Genomic DNA, 23,257 nt, shown 5'->3' on the forward strand with positions numbered 1-23,257 from the left:
GGAAAGGAGTATGTCAAGGCTGTATATTGTCACCCTGCTTATTTAACTTATATGCAGAATACATCATGAGAAATGCTGGGCTGGATGAAGCACAAGCTGTAATGAAGATTGCCAGGAGAAATATCAATAACCTCAGATATACAGATGATACGACCCTTATGGCACAAAGCGAAGAACTAAAAAGTCTCTTCATGAAAGTGAAAGAGCAGAGTGAAACAGATGGCTTAAAACTCAACATTCAGAAAACTAAGATCATAGCATCTGGTCCCATCACTTCATGGCAAATAGACTGGGAAACAATGGAAACAGTGAGAGACTTTATTTTTGGGGGGCTCCAAAATCACTGCAGATGGTGACTACAGCCATGAAATTAAAAGACGCTTGCTCCTTGGAAGAAAAGTTATGACCAACCTAGACAGCATTTTAAAAACCAGAGACATTGCTTTGCCAACAAAGGTCCATCTAGTCAAATCTATAGTTTTTCCAGAAGTCATATATGGATGTGAGAGTTGGACTATAATGAAAGCTAAGCACCGAAGTATTGATGCTTTTTAACTGTGGTATTGGAGAAGACTCTTGAGAGTCCCTTGGACAGCCAGGAGATCCAACTAATTCATCCTAAAGAAAATCAGTCCTGAATATTCATTGGAAAGAGTGATGCTGAAGCTGAAACTCCAATACTTTGGCCACCTGATCCAAAGAACTGACTCACTGGAAAAGACCCTGATGCTGAGAAAGATTGAGGGTTGCAGAAGGGAACAACAGAGGATGAGGTGGTTGGATGGCATCACCAACTCAATGGACATGAATTTGAGTAAACACCAGGAGTTGGTGATAGTCAGGCATGTCTGGCATGTTGAAGTCCATGGAGTTGCAAAAAGTCAGACAGGACTGAGTGACTGAATTGACTGACTGAATGAGTATCCAGTGAATGACTGAATGCTATGTTTTAGGTTTGGAACAAAATTCAAAGTAAGAAGAATTTCTAAAAAGTCCCCCAATTTTTCACTCCCATAGGAGAAACAAGGCAGATTCTGGCATAGACCTTTAAGAGCCTGGAAATTCTAACGTGATTGTGACTGTAAGGAAGAAAAATATCAGTGGCCGGTCAGACCAGCACTGTTGCAAGAGTCCTATGCTGAGCTGCTTAGTCATTTCAGAAATTTCTGGCAATTGCCATGCAGATGCTGCCCACTGGTACTGCAAGCACCTTTTTTCCTGTACAGACCTTCTCAAGTTCTACACTCTATCCTTTCTCCCTCTAAGAGTCATAGATCACAATCACACAAAAAAGCTTATTTTACATATCTCCAGGGAAGAAGTCCATTTTATTTAGAAAAGGGAAATAAGCATAGATAAATTAAATGATTTAATTGAGACCATACAACATGCCTGCCAGTGAATTAGGATTCAAAAGTGTCTCTTAGTTTCCCAATTACTTCTACTGAAAATAATAGGTAAACTAACTACAAATGCAATATAGAATTATGCCTAATGGCAACCGCTGCTTTATTGAAAAGTCCTTTTCTTTCATAACATACAAAGTTGGTGAATATACAGTCAGACCACAAAATATAATATGGTCTGCAATTCATTAAATGATGTAGTAGATTCAAGGAAAGATCACATTAAGATTTATGAGAAGCTGAGGTCCAAGAAGATGGACACATCTAAATTCTGATGGTGCTGAATTAATCTGATGGTGCCTTATTAATCTGCCCAGTCTACACTGTCTTTAAGACTGCAGCCAAGAAAAAATATGATTGATTTGCAGCAGGATATGTGTTTTTTGCATTTCCATTAACTATAAAACAAGCACCATTTTAATTAAGCTGCTTCCAAGCAATTCAGGTGCTCTATAAAAATATAATGAAGCAATTAAGATGTGTTACAAGTGACTGAGAGATCTTTTTCACTTGAAAATGTGAAAGTGGAAGGATTTTTTGTTGTTATTTAATCTTTCCCTACCCTCGAAGCAGGGAGGCTATTTAATGTCAAGAAAAAGACCACTAGATTTAAGTGAAATACAAATTGACTTAATGTATATAATTAACTTTTCCAAAATTTAATATAAATCAAATTAATTATTTTTACTATTATTTGAGTATGAAGAAATGTATAGGCACTGTACATTATATTAGGGTCATAAAAACACCCTTATATACCTCTCAAGGAAATATTAATTGTGGGACCTTAATAGAGCACGGTGAATTTCTCTAAATTATATGTAGAATGAATTTTAGGCAATGATCTAGAAATTATATTTGCTTGAATATTTGAAATTTTGAGAGACCTAGGAGAGTTGGGACCTTTCTTACTTGGTAATTAATTTGCTTTGGGTGTATCAGTATGATCTATACGCAAAATGGTATACTCTTTACTTCCATAAGAACAATGAACTTTCGTTTTCCATCAAAAAATGATCATTTATTAGATTCTCTTCTTCTTCCCTTCAGTCAACTAGCAGTTATTATTACCAGGAATGATAATAAGTTCTGGGGATATAAAGATGATCATTACACACTTAAATTGCCCAGGCAGAAGTTAATATTCTAGTGTGTAATAGCTACCAAAAAGAATAAAAAGGAGAAACAAGAACATAATATAATAGCACACTGTGGTGAGCATTAACAGACAAAATAATATGAACCTCAACACCAACACTAGGGAACTGGTAAGAACTGGTTACTCTGAGGAGCTGATGTTATCTAATTGTGGAGGAAATATCTTTGTAGAAAGCCTTGGAGAAGGGTAGAAAAAAACCTGATATTTAGAATGGCTGTAGAGAAAGGAACCAATAAATTCATTAATATATAGAGAATTATTTCTAAGAATTCTAGAGAGATTTGATAATTCTCTGTTCCTTTCTATGAAGAGAGTAATCCTTACTTTATTTTTAAATGTTTACTGTTGTAAAATTCACCCACTTACCTAGCCTAAATATCTTAGGCTGCAGGTTTTGGCTATTTCCGTCCGAACGGAAGTAGACAATTATATGTGATTTTCAAAGTATGCCATTTTTATTACAAGTCAGAGGAAATGGGAACCGAAACAAAGATAGAGAACAATATACAGACAGAAGTTAGCAACACTGCTATTGTACATTAGACATCATCCTTATAGAGAATATAGAAAATTGGAGAATTTAAATTAATTGCATAGCGTTTCAGAGGTAGAAAGTTGCAGAATCAGGATTAAAAAAACAACCCTGAGGTAATATAACTAAGATTGTAGGTAGGGAGATAGAAGACATCCAGACAGACAGACAGACAATTTATTGGTTATACTGTCTTCTCTCATTCCTGTTACTTTTTTTTATTAGTGGCTCAGCATGATTAATAGCACTAAAAAACTAGTTTGAACTGTTAATTGCTGTTGTTCTATAATGCTTTATTTATAATTAATGTGCTAATTCTTGGTTTATTCCTGGGGCATTTTCATCATGGGTGTGATATAAAGTAACTGAAAGACTAAACAAATGTTACACCTGCCTTCCAGCTATCAGGCTGGTCCAAATGGAATTGAATGCTGTGTTCCTGAGTAACCTCTCTCTGCCCAATGTCAAGAACTTACACAAAGCCAAATGAGATTTTAGAAATTCCGTTTCAAGAATTCTCTGAAGGACCATTAGCTGCAGAGACATCCAGGTCAGGGTAGCCACCAGTGGAAAGCAACAAGGTGGGTGTCTCCTGGAGATGTAAAATGCTTGAACTCCTTAAGACTTGAGCTTCCCAGCCTGGATTAATGAAAACAGTGTAGAATGGACTGTTGAAGGGGCTGTGTGAATTGTGGCGGATGCAAATGCTCTCTTTCTCAAAGCCCACTACTTTGGGTTTTCTCCTCCTGCTGTGATAATTTTTAGTGACTGGATGGGAGGGTCTGAGGAAAGAGGAAAAATAGCTGGCAAAGAATGGTGTGTGTATAAGAGAGAGAGAGAGACCCTGAGAAAAACAAGGGGACCCTTCATCAAGAATAATGGGAAACAAGACTATAATATTATGCTGCTTCTGCTTTATTTGTATTATAGGAAATCTGAAACACTGAGATTTTCACACTCAGCTTCCTGCCTTCCTATCTTTCTATACTACACTCCTTGCTGGCTTCTTTTATTGCTTACCACTGATTATTGACTGTGTACATGGAACTATGCTAGTAAGTGTAAGTGTGTGTATATGAGCCAGCTCCTAAAGCTATCAAGAGTCAATTTTCCAACGTTAAGACATTTTGTGAACTGCTTGTTAAACCACTGGCAGCTTGACATTGAGCACGGAGGAGTATTTACGTCACTAAAATAGGCAAGCACAGCACATTACTGATTTTCTTGTTTTTCTTTCTGGAGAGCCAGTTTTCCCCCCTTGTGTATGTATTTATGTGAGGGTAAGTATATGGTGAGAGGGGCAGGGCATATATGTCTCTCCTAACCTTGGAGAGACTTAGAACTTTGTAGGCAAACAACATTGACAAAAGGGAAAACTACACCACGAGGCAGTTTGAGGTCACCTCTGTTAGGGGCAAACTGTGGTCGTGAGTCTGTAGCACATGGAAAATTCACCTTCAACTGGTAAAACAAGATACCCAAGAGTAGTTAGTATTTGAATTTGATCCTTAAGGGCTAGTAGGACTTCAATCTGTGGAGGTATATGAAGGAAGGAGGGGTGGGAGCAATGACCCTCAATAAGAGGAGAGACAAATGAACAGTCCCTGGGGCAGGAAAAGAAGCCTGGAGTTGGACACTGTCATTTGGCTTGAGCAGACATGATATATGGATTTATGGTAGGATTGGGGAATAGGTAGAGGACTCTGCACTGTAACTGAGTGGTAAGTAAGTAGGTGAAGTCCCTCAGTTGTGTCTGACTCTTTGCGACCCCATGGACTGTAGCCTCTGTCCATGGGACTTTCCAGGCAATAGTACTGGAGTGGATTGCCATTTCCTTCTCCAGCGGATTTTCCCAACCCAGGAATCGAACCCGGGTCTCCCGCATTGTAGGCAGACGCTTTACTGTCTGAGCCACCAGGGAACTGAGTGGTACTCTTGGCTATATCTTTCATCTTATTTTTTTTTTTTAATTTTATTTTATTTTTAAACTTTACATAACTGTATTAGTTTTGCCAAATATCAAAATGAATCCGCCAGGGAGGCAAAGTGGAAATTCATACACTCCAATAAATAGCTGACCCCAGTCACATTTTTTTGAAATTTCTGATAATTTCTTAAACTGCAAAATACAGGTTATAGCACTGGCCTTGTAGTATTCTTAAATAATTACAATAAGATACTAGTTTTAGTACGGAAAACAACTGGCAAGCTTTAAGTGACATGATGACTATGCCATTCATTGAGCACCCCATGAGTTCTTCTAACTCTCAGGAAGGAACCATGTGGAAATGTTAACAGTATAGAGAAGGCCGAAGGCCTGCTTTTTTGCACTTATTGAGGGTATGTGATAACATCTAAGAGTTTAGGGTTATTGAGTTCAAATTCCTGTCACCTCAAAAATAAAACAACAGTACATAAGGGTGAGAAACTTATGTATAGTTTTTTGAAGGAAAAAAAAAGATAAGTAATCAATAGAAATGGTGTTCTTCAACAACTTAGAAGGAAATATTCGCTTGATAGCATTTCTGTGACTTTATGTCAGTTTGATGCTTTCATCCTGGCATAAGATTATTCAGATTTATATAGACACAGCCCAATTAGATTAAGAGATGCATGAACTGGTAAATACTGTTAAATGAGGGAAGGTTTAATGCAGGAAATTAGCTTCAATCTTGGATTTAAAGCTCTAAGTGATGTAACTTGGATGACAGAATGTGAGACAAATTAACTGTTGATAAAACCAGTGATGTGGGAATGATATTCCTTCAAGTGAAGTTGCTAGCTCTCATTGACCCAAGTTGGTTTCATTAAAAAGTTGAAATTCTCATATATATATATATATATATATATATACACACATACATACATATATATAACACTATATAATATATTGTAATTTATATCATGGATCTGAATGATGAGGGCAGAGTACAAAAAGTGCTGTCATGAATGTGCAAAGCTCCCCAAGTAGGTTAATTCCAGATGCCTCTATTGTGGATAAGCTCCTGCATATGATTGAACTTCCTAAGTAAGGGCAGGGACAAACAACAGCGTACATAACTGCTCAAAGAGCAGGCTTTGGAACCACTCTCTCTGACTTCAAGACATGGTTGGCCATTATTAGTTCCATGAACTTGCAAAAACGATTCAACCTATTCGTTTTCCTCATGTGGAACGAGGAGAAATAACAGTATCTGGCAACGGCACGTTTAGATGAGAGCAGACATGTGAAGCACTCATTGAGCACCGTCCACAATGTTCGGGCTCCTAATAGGTTTCAGATGCATTTTAGGCACTTGAAATATATACATGTGTCTAGTAGGTCTTGTAAGTCTCGTATTTAGTCGCATTTTAGCTAACATTATTGTGGTTTCCAGTGGTATCTTTGTTTGTATGAAACCCAGCAGAGTGACTGACTAGTAAGCCCTCAAAAGAAGTTGCTGAATGAACGTTCAACTAAAGCTTGGTTGATGGCAAATAAACAGCACCCATGAGTGAACAGAATAAAGGAAAGTGCTTTAAAAAGTCAGGAAATTCTAGGAAAGAGATTGGACACCATGCAGAATGGAGTTCTTGGCTGTAAAATGTACCAGAAGAATCTCTTTGTTTGAATGGAAATTCTAGTTGTACCAACAGGCAAATCTTACCTTCAAATCTTTATTTTTCTACTGGCAAAAGAATATCCAAAGGAAATTTTTATTATCTATGAATAAGTATAAAAGTAAGTTATTCTTTGAGCTTTACTGGTCTTTGAAATTAATCCAGACTATTAGAGAATTAGAGGTAATAATTCAAGTGTCTGATAGAGTAATGGATGAGACACTGATTTACGTTTCACCCAATCATAGCTGCTAGAAATAGCTAAATATATGAAAACCCCAAATTTAAATATATTGGTGTTAGTCATCTCAAAGCAGGTATTTTGGGATATATTAAGGAACTGTAGCTCATAGAGTTAAGTATGTCTAATACTATTAAGTGAAAGAGAGAAGCACTGCTTAATGGATCAATTCCATTAGGAGGAAAAAAAAAAGGAAAAATTGCAAGTGGTTTCACTTTAAAAAGATGGCTATAAAAGTCAGTTACCTGCTTGCTGAAGTTCTCTTCCGCTTTTCAAATGCTGTTTCTGTTCTGTCAGCATTGTCAGTGTATGCAGCTACTGTACTGTGGAAAGTAATTACATTATATGGCAGATAAAACAAGGGGGTATGCATCAGATTATAAATAACTTAATTTTGCAAAGGAATTTTACATCTTAATCTGCTGGACTATCACTTTCACTTAGGCTCTGAAACCAAATTATGTTATTGTGCTCTGTGATATAATTTAATAACTCACCCATAAGGAAATGTCAGGTCGCATTTGCAACAATCCAGGGGCCATTAAGCCAGATGGAAGGTCATTCTGTTTGAGGATTGTAAATGAACCTGTCCAGCAAAGTTTTGGTTAGGGACAGCCAAGGACTCATTATGTAGTCAATTGATCCAACTGCTTGAGAGAACCACGCCAACGCCAAGGCTGTTCTGTCCTTTGAAGTTTGAAATACATTTGAACATATAGGAATTTTTGCTTTCATCCAGCCAAAAAGGAAATTGCTTTTTCAAAAAGCTGTCATTTCCATATATTGCTTAGAACATTAGAATAAAAATTAAATGTTTTAGTGAAATGCCACTTGTGGAATTTTTGCTTCTTTTCTTATTCATTTTCCTCTTTCCTTTCTAAATGTCACCTTTCTTTGTTAGTGGAAGACACACACATAGACACATACACACAGATACACGCATTCACAAAAATATAAACCATTGAAACAACATATCAGGAATGTATGAAGAATTCTATATGCCAAAAATAAAAATATTCATTGAAATACTTACAGTATCTTTCTTCATTTACTTTTTGAGTTCCTTCTGTATAACATAAACTTAACAATTTTTGGTTATCAACACTATGTGATTAAATGTGAATACTCTAAAATGGATAGTTCAATACCAATTTTCATTTATATTTTAAAAATACCTTAAAATGTTAGATGCCTGTAATGACATTTAAGTTATTGTCTTCACCAAAGAACACAGAATTCATTATTTGTTAAAACATTAGTTTGAAACTAGTGTGTTTCCAGTTTAGCAAATGAAGGATAAAATAGTTAACATTTATCCACAATCTGATATCTATGATAAATTTTGACATTTGTGTGTGTTATATCTTGCAAAGTCTATTTTACTGACTTAGGTTTACTGAACATGTATAGAGTCGGCCCTAAAAATTTGTGAATTCTGTATTTGTGAATTTGTCTACTTGCTAAAATTTATTGATAACCTCCAAATCAATACCAGTGGGGTTTTTGCAGTCTTTTGTGGACACATGCAGAATGGTGAAACATTTGAATCAGCCATTGTACGAGTTCCCAGCAGAGGGGGAAAAGAGCCTCCTTGTCTGTACTGTCATACAAACACGACCAGAGGATGCAGAATGTAGAAGGCAGTTCTGTGTAGTGCAAGGAGTTTATTTACTATGTGTGTGTGTGTGTGTGTGTGTGTGTGTGTGTGTGTGTGTGTATAGATAGATAGATAGATAATATATTTGAATATATACATGGGGCTTTCCAGGTGACATTACTGGTAAAGAACCCACCTGCCAGTGCAAGAGACATAAGAGATGTGGGTTCGATCCCTGGGTCAGGGACAATCCCCTGGAGGCGGGTATGGCAACCCACTCCAGTATTCTTGACTGGAGAATCCCATGGACAAAGGAACCTGGTGAGCTCCAGTCCATGGGGTCACAAAGAGTTGGACATGACTTAACAGCCGGGCACAAGCACTGTGTGTATGTATGCATGTGTATATGTATATATATATATATATATATATATATATATATATATAATATATGGGCTTCCCTTGTGGCTCAGCTAGTAAAGAAGCCACCTGCAACGTGGGAGACTTGGGTTTGATCCCTGGGTTGGGAAGATCCCCTGGAGAAAGGAACAGCTATCCACTCCAGCATTCTGGCCTGGAGAATTCCATGGACTGTATAGTCCATGGGGTTGCAAAGAGTCAGACACAACTGAGCAACTTTCACTTCACTTCATATATATATATATATATTTGCTACTGATACAGTTTTCTGATTCTCTGGTTGAAGCCTGACTGATATAAGCAACATTTGGAAATGTTTCTAGTCAAGTAGTTTCTTTGCTGTTATGTTGATGACAAAGTCAACAGCAGTGATGCTCTACCTATTCAAACACTATTTACTAATAAAAATGCACTTCAATTTGTTGCCATACTGTTTGCCACATACTATTTTAACCATTTTTACCTTGCCAGGAATGATATGAATTTCTCATGCTATGTGATTTTCAGCCTTTTGCTTTAAAGAAGCCCTCAAAAAGGCTTTAAAAAACTTATCATTAGCTCCAGTGTCATTTATAAAGTATTGGATTCAGTATCTATTGACTTAAAACTTTAATGATGGGTGAACCTAGAACCTATTATACAGAGTGAAGTGAGTCAGAAAGAGAGAGATAAATATCATATTCTAACACACATATATGAAATCTAGAAAATGGTTCTGAAGAATTTATTTAGAGGGCAACAATGGAGAAACAGACATAGAGAATAGACTTATTGACATGGGGAGAGGGGAGGAGAGGGTGAGATATATGGAAAGAGTAACATGGAAACTTACATTACCATATGTAAAATAGATAGCTAAAGGAAATTTGCTGTATGGCTCAGGAAACTCAAACAGAGACTCTGTATCAACCTAAAGGGGTGGGATGGGGAGGGAGATGGGAGGGAGGTTCAAATGGGAGGGGATATATGTATACCTATGGCTGATTCATGTTGAGGTTTGACAGAAAACAAAATTTTGTAAAGCAATTATCCTTCAATAAAAAAATAAAAAAATTGGAGAAGTCTCCTCTTACTGATGCTTGGCCAAAAAAAAAAAAAAAAAAAAGAAAAGAAAAAAAATACAGTGTAGTAACCACTATTTTACAATTTTGATATTTGGGGGTCCTGCTTTAAAAATATGACTAGTCATTGCTGCTATATTAATTGTGGATAAACAGGTTTCTGCATAATTTATAAAGCAAATCATCTTACAAATACGTGAATTTAAAAATAAGTGTGTATATGACAAGAACATTTGGATATATCTTTGCTACATATCAAGTTATTTATTAAAACAGACGTCCACAAATAAAATGTTTTTGTCTCAGTATAAAAATATTTTTTAATCCTGAAAAAATAGGAAAATAAAGTTTTCCTACTGTCACCTTACTCATTTTTAAAATGATCCATTTCATGAATTAAATTTTTTTGGACTTAGCTGGATTTTGCTTTTTTGTTTGTTTGTTTTAAATTATGCTTTTCAATTAGATCATATTCTCTATCCACTTTATTGTGAGTCATTCAAGAACAAGAATTTTGTCTTCCTCATTTATCTTTATATTCCCATATGTATGGTGTATGAGAGCTAACCAGGAAAATTTAATTCAATTCAGTTCTAATTTTAACCCTGATATCATTGAGTTGCAAATTCAGTGACATGAATTATTTCCCACAGCTCAGCCTGATTGCCTCTTTCTCTGTCATCTTGATAAATCATTAACTTTAAAACTTAAGGCAAGTAATCTCCTATACTATAGCCTTCTTTCCATCCACATACTTCATACTCAGTCTCTGCCTCTGGAATACGGAAATTTTGAATGATCATTGTTTCAAACATTTTAAAAATTATTGGTTAAGACTGTGTTTGTCTGCAGTTATTCAGAACTATCCCAAAGTCCTTTCTCAGAATTCTTTGCCACTTAAGCTTATATTATACCTATACTCTCGCCAGAGGTCTGTACTTTTAAATATGGTAGCCATTAGGCACACATGTCAGTTAAGCTTTTTAAATGAGACTAGTCTTCATTGAGATGTTCTAAAACTCTAAAATACACTTTTTTTAAAAAACTTTTTTGAAATATGACTACTATAAAATTTTGAATTACGTGGTTCATATTATACTTTTATTCAACAGTACTATTCTAGGTGAACAAATTTCTTTGATTATACTAATTGTGCTCCTTACTAACATTTCCTATCAGTTTTTAGACTGTTAACCTTGTGTAGAAGATCAAATTAACTCATGGTTATAGACACAGCCTAAATATTTATATTATAAATATTTCTTCCCAGTTATTTAATTTTTAAATAAAGTCCAGATGTGAAAAATAAAAAGGCAAAGAGGATTTTAATTAGACTAGCTAATGAAAAAATTAAGTCTCTTTGCCAGAAGCACAGCCGGAAGTGGTACACCGGAAATAAGGTGATGGTTCCTGGTGTCTTAGCACAGAGTCAGGGCGAGGCCTCTCCATGAAGTTCTGGAGGGAGGCAGCTGCCTACCCTGGCAGAGCACACTTTTTTCTCAGAGCAGTAATAAAGTCCTGGTTGACAATTTTCCCAGGACGTTTCTGACAAATAGCACACACTGTTGTTTATATTTTTGTGATTTAATGTCTCGCTTGAATTACACACGTGCACATAAATGTGTTCATTTGATCATGGTAATTCCACTGCCACTAACATTAGTAAGTAACTCAATATGAAAAACAAGTTAGTACTAAATTTATTACACTCCTCTGTGGCTAATGTACTTGAATGAAGCTGTATGATTGGTAGTTATGGTTAATATCACATTTCAGCCTGGTGAGGAACAACAGTTAGAGAATGCTTCTTTAAGTGGTTTCTTTTTATTTATCTTTTTTGTTTATTAACTTTATTCATTTTTTTCCTCTACCTTTATCATTTTTTTACACTAAGGGCAATCCTTGCTACATTCAGTAGCTATGCAACTATTTATTTTGCTTCTTTCTCCCAACACAGCAAAGAGGTCATGTAGTTTGTTTTAGACAATGATATCCTTTTGTACAATATCGTTACTCATTAATAAAAAAAGATTATGACAATGAATTTTGAAAACTGCTGTGGTGGAAATACATAAAAACATAAAACATCATATATCCTGATTTCTTTTGCTTGACAGTGAAAGTGTTAGAGTCTAAGTCATGTCTGACTCTTTGGGACGCCATGGACTATAGCTTGCCAGGTTCCTCTGTCCGTGGGATTTCCCAGGCAAGAATATTGGAGTGGGTAGACATTCCCTTCTCCAGGGGATCTTCCCAAGGCAGGGACTGAACTCTGGTCGCCCACATTGCAGGCAGATTCTTTACCATCTAAGCTACCAGGGAAGCCTCCTTTGCATGTATCTATGTAATAATATATAAAAAATACTGGTACCTCACTCTAGCACCATGGAATTAAAAAATACCATAAACATGTATTTCTAAGCTATAAATCCATGACTATCAGTTATTGAATTACTAAACTAAATTCATATGTTGAAATTTTACCTGTACAGATCTATCTCCTTGTGGCAATATTTAAAAAAAAAAAAAGAAAGAGGGTTTGTTAGAATATTATGATCCTTATGGGTATTTATTAGGATCAGTCTTGTCTTAATTAATCCACATAATATCCCATTGTTCTCTTTTACACACAGGAAGAGTAAAGCTAATAGAGGTGAGGTCACTGGCCTATGTTTTCATCATTAGCAGTATAAACACTTGGCTATCAGGCACTCAAGTACTGCTCCTTTGCAGTCTGCTGCCAACGTGATTTGGGAAGGGGCCGTAAAATTTAAAAAAAAAATATATATATATATATATATACACACACACTAAAAAGTATAGGTAGGGAAAATTGTTTGGAGAAGCAAGAATACCCCAAATAATGAAGTCAAACCACTGTGATTGGTAAGAATCTCTGTTGAGAAGATGACAAGAAGACTGGAGCATTCAATAATATTAATTACAGGTTAGTTGGTCTGTTCAGTACTTCTAAATATCATTTATTTCATCCTCACAAAAATTATTTGCTATTGATATTATCACCAATTTATTCATGAAACAGATGCTTCTAAATTTTGAATAGTTTGTTTAAAATGCAAACAAATGTAAATGTCATGGCAAGAAGTGCTTGTCTGACTTCAAAAATTGTTCTTTAAACCACTATGCTATGCTGTTTCCTAATTAGCTGGTTGCTGGCATAAAGAATGGCAAGAATAAGCCCAAAGAATTAAACACATTTAAATCATTGCCTGACTGCTTTAGTCAAGAAATTCAAAGAAGATACTTGGTATTTAGGAGTAGGAACTATAAAAATTGTTTTTCTGAAAAACAAAGGCAGATAGAAGTTAACTGCCAAAACTTTTTTTTTTTTTTGAGGGGAGTAGTGTTCAATCTCCGGAGAAGGCAATGGCAACCCACTCCAGTATTCTTGCCTAGAGAATCCCGTGGACAGAGGAGCCTGGTGGGCTGCTGTCCATGGGGTCGCACAGAATCTGAAATGACTGAAGTGACTTAGCATGCATTCATGCATTGGAGAAGGAAATGGCAACCCACTCCAGTGTTCTTGCCTGGAAAATCCCAGGGACGGGGGAATCTGGTGGGCTGCTGTCTATCGGGTGGCACAGAGTCGGACACGATTGAAGCGATTTAGTAGCAGCAGCAGTGTTCAATCTCAGTGCAGCAAGAATAAAGAAGGTAAGAAAACGAGGCAGGGAAGGAGAGTAGACAAAACAAGAAAATATCCTACCACAACAGCCACTGTTTTATAAACCACATGTAGATTTGAGCAATCTCCTAGGTGGACTAAAAAACTTTATATGCCTAGGTCTCACCTGTTCGGCCCTGCTGCCTATGAGAGGCAACTCGTCCACATTTCAGGGTGGCATCAAGCAGTGTACCATTTCATCGGAGTCCAGAAGTGGCAGGACAAAGGGCCAAGACTCTGGTCACGTGATCAGTGAACTTAGAAGAGGAATTTAGCTGGTTGACTGTAGACGCAGCAAGACAGACCATGGGTTGAAAATCTGGATAGTAGTTAAGACTGAAAAAACACCCAAAACCTGTAGAGTACCACAAGTGGTCAGAAACATTTGTCTAAGAAAAACAGGGAGATGTATGGGGCAAGAAGGGAAAAATTCAAATGGGAGAAAAGCATCAAGAAAATGAAAATCATGAAGACAAAGTTAATCCACTTCCTGTGTGTCTGTGAAAGTCTCTCAGTCATGTCTGACTCTTTGCAACCCCATGGACTGTAGCCTGCCAAGCTCCTCTGTCCATGGAATTCTCCAGGCCAGAATACTAGAGTGGGTTGCCATTCCCTTCTCCAGGGGATCTTCCCAACCCAGGGATTGAACCCATGTCTCTTGCATTGCAGGTGGATTCTTCAGCATCTGAGCCACTAGGGTAGCCCAATCCACTTCATAGCATTCTATATACATATATATATATATTTTTTTTTTTGCATTAAACTTTGAGATAACTGTAGATATACATGCAGTTGTAAGAAATAATACACAGAGATCTCATTTACCCTTTAAGCTGGAATCAAGATTGCAGGGAGAAATATCAATAACCTCACATATGCAGATGACACCAACCTTATGGCAGAAAGTGAAGAACTAAAGAGCCTCTTGATGAAAGTGAAAGAGGAGAGTGAAAAAGTTGGCTTAAAGCTCAACATTCAGAAAACAAAGATCATGGTATCTTGTCCCATCACTTCATGGGAAATAGATGGGGAAACGGTGGAAACAGTGTCAGATTTTATTTTTCTGGGCTCCAAAATCACTGCAGATGGTGACTGCAGCCATGAAATTAAAAGACGCTTACTCCTTGGAAGGAAAGTTATGACCAACCTAGATAGCATATTCAAAAGCAGAGATATTACTTTGCCAACAAAGGTCCATCTAGTCAAGGCTATGGTTTTTCCAGTGGTCATGTATGGATGTGAGAGTTGACTGTGAAGAAAGCTGAGCACCAAAGAATTGATGCTTTTGTACACTAGTGCTGGAGAAGACTCTTGAGAGTCCCTTGGACTGCAAGGAGATCCAACCAGTCCATCCTAAAGGAGATCAGTCCTGGGTGTTCTTTGGAAGAACTGATGCTGAAGCTGAAACTCCAATACTTTGGCCACCTCATGTGAAGAGTTGACTCATTTGAAAAGACTCTGATGCTGGGAGGGATTGGGGGCAGAAGGAGAAGGGGACGACAGAGGATGAGATGGCTGGATGGCATCACTGACTCGATGGACGTGAGTCTGAGTGAACTCCGGGAGTTGGTGATGGACAGGGAGGCCTGGAGTGCTGCAATTCATGGGGTTGCTAAGAGTCAGGCACGACTGAGCAACTGAACTGAACTTAAGACAGAATCTTGTGAAAGTATTGTACTGTATCACAGTGAGCACACTGACATTGATACAGTCATGACAGAAAGTATTTCCATCACCACAGGGATCTCCCATGATGTTCTTTCATAGCCACCCTCACTGCCTACTTCCCTCTGCTGCTGCTGCTGCTAAGTCACTTCAGTCGTGTCCGACTCTGTGCGACCCCATGGACGGCAGCCCACCAGGCTTCCCGTCCCTGGGATTCTCCAGGCAAGAACACTGGAGTGGGTTGCCATTTCCTTCTCCAATGCATGAAAGTGAAAAGTGAAAGTGAAGTTGTGCAGTCGTGTCTGACTGTTAGCGACCCCATGGACTGCAGCCCACCAGGCTCCTCCGTCCATGGGATTTTTCTAGGCAAAAGTACTGGAGTGGGGTGCCATTGCCTACTTCCCTCATTCCCTCCTTAATGCCTGGTCATCGCTAATCTGTTCTCCATGTTTATAATTTATCCATTTTAAGAATGTTTTTAAAATGGGATCTTGCAGTATGTAACCTTTTAGGACGGACTTTTCACTCAGCATAATTCAAGATTCATCCAGCTTGTGTGTGTTAATAGTTTTTTTTTTTTTTTTTTCTGTTGACCCAAAAATGTCATTTGCAGAATAATCAGATTACTTATAGTTTTTAGCTATTAAGAATAAAGGTGTTTTAAAGCTTCATGTAAAGATTTTTGTGTGAACACAAACTTTCATTTCCCTGAAGTGAGTGTCCAAGAGTGAAACTGCTGAATTATAGAGTAGCTTCATTTAGTTTTTGTTGTTGTTGTTGTTAAAGTAATTGCCTGCTATAATGAACTGACTCTTAATTGGGTGGATGGAGTCTTGAATGGATACAGTTTTCAAAGCAAGCTTCCAGCACTGTCAGTTGCAAACTGTGTGACCTTGGTTTAGTAAGTTTACTTCTCTGAGCTTCAGCTTGCAGATTTGTAAAAAAGGTACATTTTTAGTATAGGGATATTAATAATACCCTCCTCTTCCTGACACTGTTAGTGTTAAATGAGATAGTGCATATGAAGATGTTAGCATAAGTATCTAGAACTTAGGTATTTTATTCCAAGATGTATAATTTAAACTGCCACTGGACTTACCGTCTATTTTCTCTACCAGCATCAAACATTTTTAAAAAGGGGGAAGAAACTGCCAGATAATTCTCCAGGGTGGCTGTACTACTTGCATTCCTACCAGCAACAGGAACGGATGAGTGATTCAGTGTCTTTATGTCATCACTGGCAATTGTTCTCTCACACTTTTAAAATTTAGTCATTATGATAAGTATGTAATGGTATCTCATGGTTTTAATTTTCATTTTCCTTCTAGCAAATGATGTTGAACATCTCCTTATGTGTTTATTTGGGATCTGTGCATTCACTTCAGTCACTGTTCGTATCTTTAGCTTATTTTTCTAAATGGATTTTTTAAATGTTGAGTTTGGAGAATGCTTTATATATTGTAGATACTAGTTCTTTGCTGTATTTGTGGTTTGCAAATATTTTCTCTTGGTCTTTGGTTTGTCTTTCATTCTCTTAACAGGGTTTCACATAACAAAGTTAACTTGATAAAGTCCAAATGATCACTGTTTCATTTCTTGGGCTGCGCTATTGGTACCAAGTCCGAGCACTTTTTGCTAGCTCTAGATCCTGAAGATTTTTTTTCCTATAGAGTTTTTCTAAACATTTTATAGTTTTATATTTCATATTTAAATCCAAAATCCATTTTGAATTAATTGACTTTTGTAAAAGGTCTGATATTTAGGTTCAGACAGTTTGGGGCTTATGGGTGTGCAATAAAATTTGGCATCAGTTTTCATAAGGCTACTTTCCTTTTTGACAAACATTAGTTGCGCATATGTGTCCAGGACCAGTCCTGGGTTCTCTAGTCTGTTCCTTCAATCTATTTGTCCATCCCTCTGCCAACACCACACAATCTTGCTACTATGACTATATATGTCTTAAAGTCAGATAAATGAATTTCTCCTACTTTATTCCTCATTGTATCTCCCAAATAGTTTTAACTGTTTTAGTTCCTTTGCATTTCCATATAAATTTTTGAAAAATGTTATATAAATCCACAAAAATCTTGCTTGTGTTTTTATATGAATCATTTTAAACTTATATATCAATTTAGGAAGAAATTGATTATTTCTCAAAGGCTCCACCTCCTATCACAATAGACGTTAGGATTTCTACATATGAATTTGGAGAAGACACAAATATTCAAGTCATTGTACCACCGTATATATATATATTTTTTTAATGCTCCTTGATTTTATTTTATTTTATTTTTGGAACACATGTATACCTGTGGCGGATTCATTTTGATATTTGGCAAAACTAATACAATTTTGTAAAGTTTGCACCACCATATTAACAAACTAAAGTGTAAAAATCATTTTTTGAGACTTTGTTGGATCTTCCAGTACACAAACGTGAAATGTGTCTCCATTTATTTAGATCTCCTATGATTTTTTTTATCAGTACATTGTAGTTTTTATCATATAAATCCTGTAGAAACTTTGCTAGATTTATACCTAAATATTTCATATCTTATTGAAGGATTATAAATAGTACTGTATTTTAATTGCGATGCCCACATATTTTGTGGTAGTTCACAGAACTACAATTGATTCTGTATGTTTATCTTTTATCCTGTGATATAGCTTTAATCACCTTTTCATTTTAGGTTTATTTTGTAGATTCCTTGATATGTTCTACAAAGACAATCATAAATAAGGACAGTTTATTCCACCATTAGTAACAGTGTTAGCAGGAGGTGCTTTGTAGATATACTTTATCAGTTTAGAAAGTTCTCTAATCCTACTTTTCTGAAAGCTTTTATCATGAATGTCTGTTATTTTTTCACATGCTTCTACTTTGATTTGTGTGATCATATGATTTTTCCAATTTAGTTTGTTAATACGGTGGTACAATGACTTGAATATTTGTGTCTTCTCCAAATTCATATGTAGAAATCCTAACCTCTATTGTGATAGGGGTTGGAGGCTTTGAGAAATAATCAGGTCATATGGGTGGAGCCCTCCTCTATGAGATTAGTTCCCTTATAAAAGAGACCCCCAGAAAGCTGTCTGACCTTTCTGCCATGTGAAGATACAAGGAGAGATGGTGGTCTGCAACCTAGAAGAGGGCTGTCACCAGAACTTTACCACACGGGCACCCTGATCTCAGACTTCCAGCCCCCAAAACTGTGAGAAATAAGTGTTTGTTGTCTAAGCCACCTAGGCTCTGGTATTTTTCTTACAGCAGCCTGAACTGAGACTTTAATGATTGGTTTTCAAATATGAAGTAGACTTTCATGCTTAGAAAAAAAATCCCACTTGGTGGGGATAAATCCCACTTTTTTATTTGCTGATATTTGTTAAGAATATTTGCATCTATATTGAAGAAAGACATTGGCCTATAGTTCTCTTTTTTATGGTGTGTTTTGTTGTTTTGTTGCTTTTGATATCAGGATATTACTAGCTTCATAAAATGAAATTGGAAGTAGCCGCTCTTCTATTTTCTGAAAGAGATTGTAGTATTGATACTAATCCTTTTAAAAATATTTAGAATTCTCTACTGTAATTATTTGAGCCCCTATATTTCCTTTTGGGGAGTATTTAAGTTATGAATTTAACTTAATAATTACAGAGCTATTAAAATGATCTGTTTCATGCTGGGTAGTTGTGGTAATATGTTCTTCAAGGAATGGGCTCAATTCATCTGATTCTTCAAATTTATATAGAATTTCCCATAATTTTATGAATTGATCCTTTAGATGTCTGCAGGGTCTATAGCAATATCTCTTATTTCCTTCCTGATATGACAGACTTCTATTTTCTCTTTTTTGTCACTCTTGTAGGTACGTCAACTTTATGGATCCTTTCAAAGAACTAACTCTTTGTTTCATTGATTTTCTTTGTGTGTGTGTGTGTGTGTGTGTGTTCATCTTCAACTGCTTCTTTACTATTCCATTCCAGTTAATTTGGATTTATTTAACTCTTAATTTTCCAGAATCTTGAGGTTAAAAGCTTGGATTACTGATGAGAAATATTTTCTCTATTCTAATGTATACTTAGTGCTATAAATGTGTCTTTCAGCACCGCTTTCACACTATCCCACAAATTTTGATATAGCATACTTTTATTTTCATTCCATTCAATGTATTTTGTGTTTCCCATGAGATTTTCTCTGTGACCTATGAATTATTTACAGATGAGTTGTTAGTTTCCAAGGGTTTGGAAATTTTCCTGGTATATGTTACTTTTTAGTTTGATTCCATTGTAATCAGAAAATAAATTTTGTATGATTTCAGTTTTTTAAATTTGTTTAGGTTTATTTTATGACTTGGGATATGATCTTATCTTGGTTAATGTTCATAAACCCTTTAAAATATATTTATTCTGCTGTTGTTGGGTGAAGTGTTATAGTTGATTGGACATTGATGGTTGATGGTATTGCTGATTTCTTCTAGATCCTTGCTGATATCTGTCTAGTTCTCTCTATTGTTTAGAGAGAGATGTTGAACTTTCCAACTTTAATTTTAGGTCTATCTATTTCTCCTTTCAGTTTTACCAGTTCCTGCATCAAATAATTTGTAACTCTGTCATTTGGTGTATAAGCACTTAGAATTGCCATGTCTTTTTAATGGATAGATTCATCAATATATAATGTTTCTCTGTGTCTCTGGTAATTTTCTTTGATATGAAATCAATTTTACTTGATATTAATATAGACACCATTTTTTTTGGGGGGGGGTTACTCTTTGTGTATCTTTTCCAATCCTTTTACTTCCAACTTGACTATTTTATTTCATTTTCAGTAAGGTTCTAGTAGATAGTTCATGTTTTTTCATACTCTGTGTTTTAATTATGTGTTTAGATCATCCCCATATAATTTAATTATTGATGTTAGTACTTCTGCCTGTTTTTTCTTTTTTTTTGTTTTCCCCTTGTTCTCTTTCTCTCTCTTATTTCTCTGTTCTAATCTTTGTGCCTTCCTGAACATGGTTTAGATTTCTATTTTAAATATCATGTGTTTTGGTATATTTCTTTGGGTTTTGTGTGCTTGGGGGCTTCCCAGGTGGCTCAGTGGTGAGGAAGCCGCCTACCAATGCGGGAGCCACAGGAGATGCAGGTTTGACCCCTGGGTTGGGAAGATTCCCTGGAGGAGGAAATGGCAACCCACTCCAGTATTCTTGCCTGGGAAATCCCACGGACAGAGAAGCCTGGTGAGCTCTTGTCCATGGGGTCACAAAAAGTCAGACATGACAGCACACACATGTGCAGCCTGCTTGGTATTGGTTCAGCAATAGGGTTATAATTTTACCAAATCCACCACATCCATTGCTTTGTTCAGTGATTTTTCAGCACTGGACTCTTTCCCCTCTCCTTCTGAGATTCCAATGATTTGAATGTCATACTTTTATTTTTCTTAATAGTCTCACGTGTCCCTGATATTTTATTCATTTTTCTCCCTGCTGTTTACTTTGAGTCCTTGCTATTGTTCTACATTCAAGTCTACTGTCTCTTCCCTCTGTCCTCTATAACCCACTGCCAAGCCCATCCATTGAGCTTTTGTTCTGATTAGTGTATTTTTCACTAAAATCTCCATCTGATTCTTTTGCATATATTCTACTTCTCCACTATGATTTTCTAATTCTATACTAATATTTTCTATTTCTTCATTTGCTTCAAGTGTATTGTTTCTTGATGTATTTTTATAATGCTTATTTAAACATTATTGTCAGATATTCTAATACCTCTGTCATCCTAGTGTTGACATCTTTTTCATTCATTTTGAGATCTTTTTGATGAGTACATTTTTAAATTGAAACTTGATATTCTGTGTTTTATAAGACTCTGAATCTTATTTAAACCTTCCATTTTAGCTGGATTCCTCTGATGCTGCTCTAGCAAGAGGAGGTGGGGGTTGCCGTACGGGCCTCTGCTGCTGCTGCTGCTAAGTCACTTCAGTCATGTCCAACTCTGTGCAAGCCCATAGATAGCAGCCCACCAGGCTCCCCCATCCCTGGGATTCTCCAGGCAAGAACACTGGAGTGGGTTGCCATTTCCTTCTCCAATGCATGCAAGTGAAAAGTGAAAGTGAAATCACTAAGTCGTGTCTGACTCTAGCGACCCCATGGACTGCAGCCCACCAGGCTCCTCTGTCCGTGGGATTTTCCAGGCAAAAGTACTGGAGTGGGGTGCCATTGCCTTTTCCGACGGGCCCCCTACTAGGTCTCAATTGACACCTGAGGTGGGAGCTTTGTGTTACTGCTGGGTAAGGGTGGAAGTTCCAGTTCCCACTCAACTAGGCACTACTAATATCTCCATTTCTAGGAAGTGTAGGAATGCCACCTCACTGTCTCTACTTGGCCTCTGCTGCCAGTAGAGGAATGGGATGTGGGAGGAAGGTGGTTTCATTATCACCAGGCAGTCATCAAAATCCTGACGTTTCACTGGACCTCAGCCAATAACACCCCAATGGGGAGTAAGAGGAGGGCCTCATTACTGCTGGGTAGGGATGTAAGTCCAATCTCATTATGGGTCTCAACTGACATTGCAGGACTGGAGGCATCATTACTGCCTAGTGGGGCTGGATGTTCCAGGCTTTTACTTGTCCTTCTCTCGTACAGATGTCAGGGGTGGTGGATGAGGGCTGTGAGGGGCAGATCCACCTCAGAAGGAGAGTGATTAGGGCTTTTTGAAGGTTGAAGGTCCAGGATCCTCACTTGGCCTTTGCTGTCACAGGTGGAGGAGGCATCAGTGTTTTCTGTGATATTTGACTGGATAAAAGCAAGGAGTATCTTAAATGCTTTCCATCTCACTAGGCTGCCCCCTTCCAAGTCTCAGCGAGAGCAGCCCCCTTCTGGGACTTTCTCTGTCTCTATCCATTGGTGTTTCCAGTTTTCTGGCTTCTCCTGCTCGAAGTCTAGGATATATAAAGCAAAAAGCAAACTAAAGGAAAGCTCACTCTTGTGTAGTTTCTTGGGTCCTAGAGTCTCTAGCTGGTTGCTTTCTTGTCTCTGTCTTTCAGTATTCTTATGTTTACTTTATGTAATCCAAAGTTTCTAGTTGCACTTGGGTTTAGGGACAAGGAAAAGATTTACTCAATCTTCTCTGAAGCCAAAGTCATCTTCAATATTTTAATTTTTAGAAAATTGTATGTTCACAAATGAAACATAACTATTAACTAGAATATTTAACCAGAATTTCCACTTACCATACTAGACAGTGTGCTTATTAAATAATGAAAGCATAGCTACAGTGTATTGTAAAATAATATTAGCTAATATTTAATGAGTGTTCTTTCTGGGTTAGGTAGTCTGAAAAATACTTTTACATGAATTATTTAATTTACTTTGCACAGTAGCCCTATGTGGTAGGAACCATGATGTTTTTCATTTTAGAGATAATGAAACTGAGACGGATGGAAGCTGAGCAGATTTCTTATGGTCTTTCAGCCACAGAGAGGCAGAAACACCCTTGAACCATAACTGGTTGTGCACATCTGTTTCCTATGCCCTCCACTTAAAAATCCCATCCTTTATATTCTAGCTCAAACGTTGTCCCATTTGCAAAATCTTCCTGAAAGTCATACTTGGCTCTTTTCCATTCTCTTTTCTCCTATATCTCTTTATCCACACCATTTCTATGTTCAGATATTTCCATTATTTGCTTTGTTTGTGTTTTTCCCATGCTACTGTGGACTCCTTGAGGGGAAATATTGTGATTCATTCATTTTTACATAACCTCACTACTTGACAATATTACAGTACTTGCATGCATGCTAAGTCACTTCAGTCTTCGGTCTGACTCTTTGCAACCCTACGGACTGTAGGCCCTCAGTCTTCCTCTGTCCATGAGATTCTCCAGGCAAAAATAC

General features: G+C 36.9%; 1 long non-coding RNA gene across 1 annotated transcript in view; it reads left to right on the top strand.

Annotated features, from left to right (window-relative positions):
• The first annotated feature begins 18,461 nt into the window (after nt 1–18,461).
• Nucleotides 18,462–23,257, top strand: part of LOC129649904 (uncharacterized) — a 60,499-nt gene continuing 55,703 nt past the window's right edge. The window contains exon 1 of the long non-coding RNA XR_008713421.1: nt 18,462–18,578. This is a non-coding gene — a long non-coding RNA (uncharacterized LOC129649904). The remainder of the gene's footprint in view (nt 18,579–23,257) is intronic.

This window comes from Bubalus kerabau, chromosome 4 (assembly GCF_029407905.1).
Source record: "Bubalus kerabau isolate K-KA32 ecotype Philippines breed swamp buffalo chromosome 4, PCC_UOA_SB_1v2, whole genome shotgun sequence".
NCBI classification, from domain to species: domain Eukaryota; kingdom Metazoa; phylum Chordata; class Mammalia; order Artiodactyla; family Bovidae; genus Bubalus; species Bubalus kerabau.